A 7702-nucleotide genomic window follows, 5' to 3' on the forward strand; every position below is an offset into this window, starting at 1 on the left:
CATAAAAATTGGAGTTAAACGCCCAAACTGGCATGAAAGCTGGCGTTTAACTCCAGAAAAAGTCTCTACACATGAAATCTTCAATGCTCAGCCCAAGCACACACGGTGGACCCAGAAGTGGATTTTTACGTCATTTACTCATTTCTGTATACCCTAGGTTACTAGCTTACTATTAATAGGATCTTTTGACATTGTATCTGTACCTCATGACACTTTACACGTTTCTTTGTGTACCTTCCACGGCATGAGTCTCTAAAACCCATGGTTGGGGGTGAGGAGCTCTGCTGTGTCTTGATGGATTAATGCAATTACTACTGTTTTTCATTCAATCATGCTTGCTTCCATTCTAAGATATTACTTGTTCTTAAACCGGATGAATGTGATGATCCGTGACACTCATCATCATTCTCAACTATGAACGTGTGCCTGACAACCACCTCCGTTCTACCTTAGATTAAGTAGATATCTCTTGGATTCTTTAATCAGAATCTTCGTGGTATAAGCTAGAACTGATGGCGGCATTCAAGAGAATCCGGAAGGTCTAAACCTTGTCTGTGGTATTCTGAGTAGGATTCAATGATTGAATGACTGTGACGAGCTTCAAACTCCTGAGGGCGGGGCGTTAGTGACAGACGCAAAAGAATCACTGGATTCTATTCCGGCCTGATTGAGAACCGACAGATGGATAGCCGTGCCGTGACAGGGTGCGTTGAACATTTCCACTGAGAGGATGGGAGGTAGCCACTGACAACGGTGAAACCCTTGCATACAGCTTGCCATGGAAGGAGTCTTGCGTGCTTGAAGAAGAAGACAGTAGGAAAGCAGAGATTCAGAAGATGGAGCATCTCCAAAACCTCAACATATTCTCCATTACTGCAAAACAAGTACTTATTTCATGTTCTTTTACTTTTCACAATCAACCCTGATAATTATTGATATCCTGACTAAGATTTGCAAGATAACCATAGCTTGCTTCAAGCCGACAATCTCCGTGGGATCGACCCTTACTCACGTAAGGTATTACTTGGACGACCCAGTGCACTTGCTGGTTAGTTATGCGGGGTTGCAAAAGTGTGATTGCAATTTCGTGCACCATTACTACACGTATGGTGGCGCGCACGCGCATAGTACACACATGCGCCATTGCTGCCACCTGGTTCACTTAAAGCAAAACGTGGCCAGCGATTTTAGAAGCCTTGTGGGCCCAATCCAACTCATTTCTGATGCTATTTAAGCCAAGGATTGAAAGGGGAATGAACATACTTTTCACACTTTAGATGTTAGTTACCATTAGTTTAGTTTAGTAGTTAGAATTAGTTTCTAGAGAGAGGAGCTCTCACTTCTCTCTAGGATTAGGATTAGGATTAGGTTTAGTTCTTAAATCTAGATTTTAATTCATCTTCTTCTACTTCTATCTTCTCAATTCCTTATTGTTACATTCATTCTCCTTCCATTATTTTATTGTAATTTCTTTTATGTTGTTCTTATACTTTGTTGTAGATCTACTATTGTTCCTTCCATTTTCATTCAATTCAATAAGAGGTAATTCATAATAATTGTTCTTCTTTGCCTTTCTATTGTTGATCTCTTGCCTTTGTAGTTAGATCTCTCTTTAATTCTTGCATTTAATAATGTTTACTTCTATTGCACTTTATGTGTTTGTTGAAATGTCTCTTTTAGTTTTAGTGTAGATTTTGTTCCTATTGGCCTAGGTAGAGTAATTAGTGACACTTGAGTTATCTAATTCCTTTGTTGATTGATAATTGGAGAGATTGCTAATTGGTTTGGAGTGCACTAAAGCTAGTCCTTCCTTGGGAGTTGGCTAGAACTCGTGGCTCAAGTCAATTCATCCACTTGACTTTCCTTTATTTAGTAAGGGTTAACTAAGTGGTAGCAATGAACAATTCTCATCACAATTGAGAAGGATAACTAGGATAGGACTTCTAATTTTCATACCTTGCCAAGAGCCTTTTATAGTTGTTAGTTTATTTTCATTGCCATTTACTTTTCATGCTTCTTATCCAAAACCCCAAAACACATTTCTAACCAATAACAAGGCACTTTATTGTAATTCCTAGGGAGAACGACCCGAGGTTTAAATACTTCGGTTTATAAATTTTAGGGGTTTATTTTAGTGACAAACAACTTTTTGTATGAAAGGATTAGTGATTGGTTTAGAAACTATACTTGCAACGAGAATTCATTTGTGAAATTCTAAGCCGTCAAAAATCCAATCATCACTGTCCAACCGCCATCGCGCCGTCATCTGACCGAGGAGGGAGAAGAGCGTCGTGCCTCTCTGTCTCGCCGCCGCTGAACTCACGCACAGGAAGAGAGGAGATGCGCAATAGGGAGCTACTGCGGGGAAGCCATCGCCGCCTGCCAGCATTGCCGAGCGTGGGGCCGCCGTCGAACCCATCCCTTGCCGCTGCCGTTGAAGCTGGGAACAGAGAAGAGGCAGAGGGATGAGTTGCAAGGAAGCAACGCTGCCCTTCCATCGCCGCTGCTACCACGGTTGTGGGAGAGGGTATCTCGTCGCCGTGGGTGGTTCCACCACACTTGCCGCCGTGCCATCAGAGTCTGCCGCCATGGCCGCCGGTCTCCTAGTTACTGCTGTGGTTGGGGGTCTGCTGTGTATGGTCGCCCGAAAACCTTTCTGCCACCAGAGTTGCCTTCAAACACCATCAAAGTCTGACAGCACCGCTGCCGGAGTTTTGAGGCCATCGGAACCACCGTCGGAGCTTCTGGCTACTTCTGTCGTCGCCGAAAAAGTTGCCGGTAAGGGTTTCATGTTAGGTTTATGCCTTTTTGGTTTTCGAGATGGTCTTGATGCTGTGTGGTTTTTCTAGTTGATCCACCAGAGTTTCTGGCTACCGCCGGAGCTGTTGCTGCCGCCGGAGTTGTTGCTGCCGTCGGTTCGAAATCACAGCTGTATTGTGTTGTCATTCAGGTAAGAAATTATGTTTCGAAAAGCCTCGCATTAGTTTTTTGTTGTGTCTGGTTAATAAATGAGTTTTGGTAACATGGGGTCATTCTTGATTATTATATGCTGCGATATGTGTTGATGTGGTTACCGCGGGAGTAGCTTGGAGCCGAGGTTGCGGTTGTTGGTGATCCCGGTTTAAGAGAGGAGGTTCCTGTGACGCGTTTGGGTTATGAAATTGCCTTCTATGGTAGGGGCGCTTTCCTAAGACTATGTTTTATGTATTGGAATTATTACATATGGATACTGATGTGAGACATTGTGTATTTGGTGATTGTATCTGCCTTATGTATTTATTTGATTGACTCGAATGATTATGGATGTTTGTTTGGCTGAATTGTTGTGCGGCTTTGTGAAATCTAATGCTATAAAGTTGATTCTTTAAAGATCTAAAATCTGAGTTTAATCCGTTGAGGATTGGTTTGAAATTGAATCAATTATTTTGATGATGTAAAAAGTCGAATGCACTTTTGAATTCAGCCTGGTTTACTTTAATTGACTTGGTCTTGGACAAATGATTTGTTACTGAGCCGTTTCTTTAAGGCTTTGAAAATGAGTTAAATCCGTTGATATTGAGTTGATCTTGAAATAGTTTCCTTGAGATATGCCACTGAGGCGACTGTTGGATTTAACTTGTTTTTGAATTGATTTCTGGTTTTGAGTTGTTGAAAAGGAATGACGAACGGTTTAGTTGGGGCCCGAATCGGGTGGCAAAAGTCCAAGTTTTAGGGGAGATGCTGCCAAAATTTCTATAAAATCCGAGTCTTTATTGAAATGTTGTTTGGAAAAAAATGATGAGTTAAAGACTTCTACTCTTTTATTTGAATTATCAAGAAAAGGATGATTCATGCCTTTGAAATGAATTATTAAAGAGAAAATTGTGATTTAGTCTTGCTTTTTAAGAAGGGCGTTGTATCTCTTTCAGGAGAAAGTTATTTAGATGAAACTTATGTTTTAAAGCTATTTTAAATGTGACAAGGGCAACGCCTTTGAATTTGACTTGAGGGTTCCAATTAGAGGAGTTTCAATGACTTTGAAAGAACCTGAATGTCTATTGACAAGTTTCATTTTGAAATGTTTTGAGAAAGGTTTTAAGTACTCTTTAAATTCTGAATTCTTGCAAGACTAAAACAATTTTGAACAGTTGGAACATTCTAAAATTTATCATGGGGGTTGAAGTTGGTTTTGCCTAAGTAAAGGAAACGGATTTGAAAGAAGTGAATGATTACGTGACTCAGTTTGACTTAGATCCTATTTTATTACTCAAATCAGGAAGCCAAGGTTTTTAATGAATTTAAATGAACTTGACGAAATGAGTCATGTTATCCTCCCCTAAAGACTTGGGACTCTGCCGAGAAACTTTTGTTATAAAATCCCATTTAGGGATGGGTGATTTTGAATACTTTGAAATAAATCCTTAACTTTCCATAGTTTTGGGAGTTGGAAAGAGAATGCTGAGAATGGCTTTGTTTTAAAAAGGGAACCCACTTTGAGTAAATTTGGCTTATAAGCCTGAGATGATTTGAGAAATGAGATTTCTAAAGCCAAGGCTGAAAAGAGTTGAAACTTGATTTCAAAGTGAAACGATTTAGAAAAAGTGATTCATGGCTTAAATGCTGATTTTATGAATTTGATGATGTTGAATGTGGAAGTGTTGTTTTGTTGTGAGCTGGAATGGCTGTGTATGCTATGAATATTGGATGGTTCTGGATTGAACCGTGAGCCAGAATGGCTGTGTATGCTATGAATATTGGCTAGTTCTGGACTAAACCGTGAGCCGGATGGCTGAGATGGATGTTGATCCATGGATGAGAATGAATGCATGTGTATGCTGAATTATTGATAATTGTGATTTGCACTTCAACTATCAGAGGCACGAGATCCCTAGGAGAAAGCAGTGGCCATCCACCACGTGCTCTAGGTGGAGGCTCGAGACTCTGCTGACCCTATGTCGTAAGTGTGGCCAGACACTGTGAAAGTCCCGGATGAGCTCACCCCCGTAATATTCACCAGTGAAGGTGATGGATATGGATCGTGATTATGAAGGTTTATGATGAGTATAATTTGAGTTGAGGATGCGCGACAGAGGGACAGTCCAATGGTTAGCTACCAGGACTTGTCGGGTTGGCTCTATAACCGACAGATGATATCATCAGCTACTAGGGACAGGCATGCAACATATACATCTATGTGACGTTGTTTGGGTGTGCATATTATACTTAGTTTGCCTATGTGATTAATTGCTAATTGTCCTACTTACAATAACTATTTGTTTGTGCTTAAACTTCCTATCTGTGTTTGCATCTGGGACTCTGTTGGTTTGTGGTAATTGGTTGTTGGATTGGATTGTTTGGGCCTAAGGCCGTGGTTGAATTGAGATAGACCGAAGGTTGGTTTTGGTTCGGTGTTCCTGGTTTGGAAAAATATGAAAAGCTATTTTGGTCCAGCATATATAAACCTTTTTGAAAGGCTTTTGATGTTTTTGAGAATTGAATGGTTCTTCTTTCAGAAAAAATTTCTGACTTTACTTTTATTGTAAACTGTTTTTTTTTTTTAGAAGAGGCATAAGACGGTTATTAATCGCTGGTACGATTTATCTTCATGTATCCTATTACAGTAATTCCCAAAAACCATCTACTGAGAACCCTTTCGAGGATGATCTTCTCATCCCCCTACATTTTTTCCATTTCAGGATATGGCCGCAGAAGTCACGAAGAGTTTATTTAATTTTTGTTGAGATGATCTGTATTGCTTTAGATTATTATTTTTGTATCCTCGCCTTTATCTTGATATATTTTGTAAGGGGATAGGAATTGTATTGGGTAATGTTTGTAGTATTATATATATATATATATATATATATATATATATATATATATATGTATATATATATATATATATATGGATGTACTCTTTATGAGTTTCTGTTAGTTGTATGGCATGTATGGATGTACGTTGTGTAGCAAAAGTATTTTTGGTAGCGGTACTGCGGTTCAAAGTTTTAAACAGGCTCATATTTTAGTATTAAATAGTATAAGTGTCGTCGTAATGTCCGAGCTATCAAAGTGGTGCAGCCGGAAGCATGAGCTTTGGTAGTTAGGGTGTTACAGATATATATATATATATATATATATATATATATATATATATATATATATATATATATATATATATATATATATATATATGAAAGAAAGCTTAACTAGGAGTATTGAAGAAAAGTTGAACAAAATAAAACTCGAAAGTCGCATCACACTAGAATGGTTAAGCTTTAAAGAAGTAGATAACATCGTACGGAAAGGATAATATACATATGAATATAGAGTTCCAAAGATACATATAGCAAGCTCTAGACTCGACCTATGAAGCAAATGCCGGCTAGAGTATATACACATATATACAACCCAAAACATATCCAAAATATAAATCCTGTTTCTCTGAAATCAACCTCTAAGAGGGACAAAATACAAGTTATACAAAGTGGAGAAATATATACATGTCTATATACTAAGTTCAAACTATAATTCCCCAAAATAAATTTTTGCTTTCATAAGAGTCTCCAGCAATTCTCAGCAAGGTGTCTCACATCCTGCATCTGAAAAACAACAGAATATGTATGGAATGAGAACCGAAGGTTCTCAGTATGGTAACAGTGTCTAAATAGTTAAGATATAAGGATCCAAAAAGCTAGAGGCATTCTTAAATTCCAACAACCCATATCAAAAGTCTTAGAGTTCTTATTAAACCCGAAATTATGGTAATTATATCTAAGGATTATAATCTAACCCTTCATTTTTTGTTCTCTGCAAATTGATAAGCAATCCTATATCCTGATGCAAAATCATATGTTTTTGCTCTGTTCATTACCTATTGAATTGTGTCTTCACCTTCTTCTGGGGTTATGGAGAGAATTTGTTGAGCAATTTCTGGAGGAAAAAGATTTGAGATTAATACTTGCTTCCACAGTTTATTTGACAAAAATAGGTCTTTCACCCATAACAGATGATAACTATCTGATAGTAGTGTCGTAGATGGTGGAACAGTAAAGAGGTAAGGAGGAAGAAGCCATGATTCACTGAAAATCCAGATATTATCAGAACTTACTTTCCAACTAATACTTTCTCTATAATTTGCCTCCCTTCAAGAATACTTTGCCAATTTCAAGAAGGTAAGTTTCCTACTTCTGCTGTAAGGATAGAATTAAATCTAAAATATTTACCTTTAAGTATTCTAAAAAGAAGAGAGTTAAGTTAAGTCACGATTTTTCAGCACTGTTTACCTAAAAGAGCAATGTTTTGAGCCCTGAGATCTTTGAAACCAAGCTCGCCTTCTTTTTTAGGCCTAGTCATTTTATCCCACCTAATCCACACCATTCGCCTTTCAAAACCTTGCTGCCTCCACTAGAACTAGGTTAGAATACTATGAATTTTATTTAGCAAGTTGTCCGAAAGTTTAAAACTTGACAATGTGTATATTGGTATGGCTTCACCAACTACTCAGAATAATACTTGTCTTTCTCCATTAGATAACAATCACTTTTTTTGTCCTTGTGTCCTTTTGAGAACCTTATCTTTTATTGAGATGAATGTGGCTTTTTTAGAGCGGTTGACAAGAAAAGGTAGACTCAAAGATTTATCTTGTGTACCTATGTGAGAAATATTCAGCTGGACTGGTAGGGATGTTCTAATGAGCTCTGGAGTATTATTACTGAAAAATAGG

The sequence above is a fragment of the Arachis hypogaea genome, chromosome 7 (genome assembly GCF_003086295.3).
Source record: "Arachis hypogaea cultivar Tifrunner chromosome 7, arahy.Tifrunner.gnm2.J5K5, whole genome shotgun sequence".
Taxonomy (NCBI): domain Eukaryota; kingdom Viridiplantae; phylum Streptophyta; class Magnoliopsida; order Fabales; family Fabaceae; genus Arachis; species Arachis hypogaea.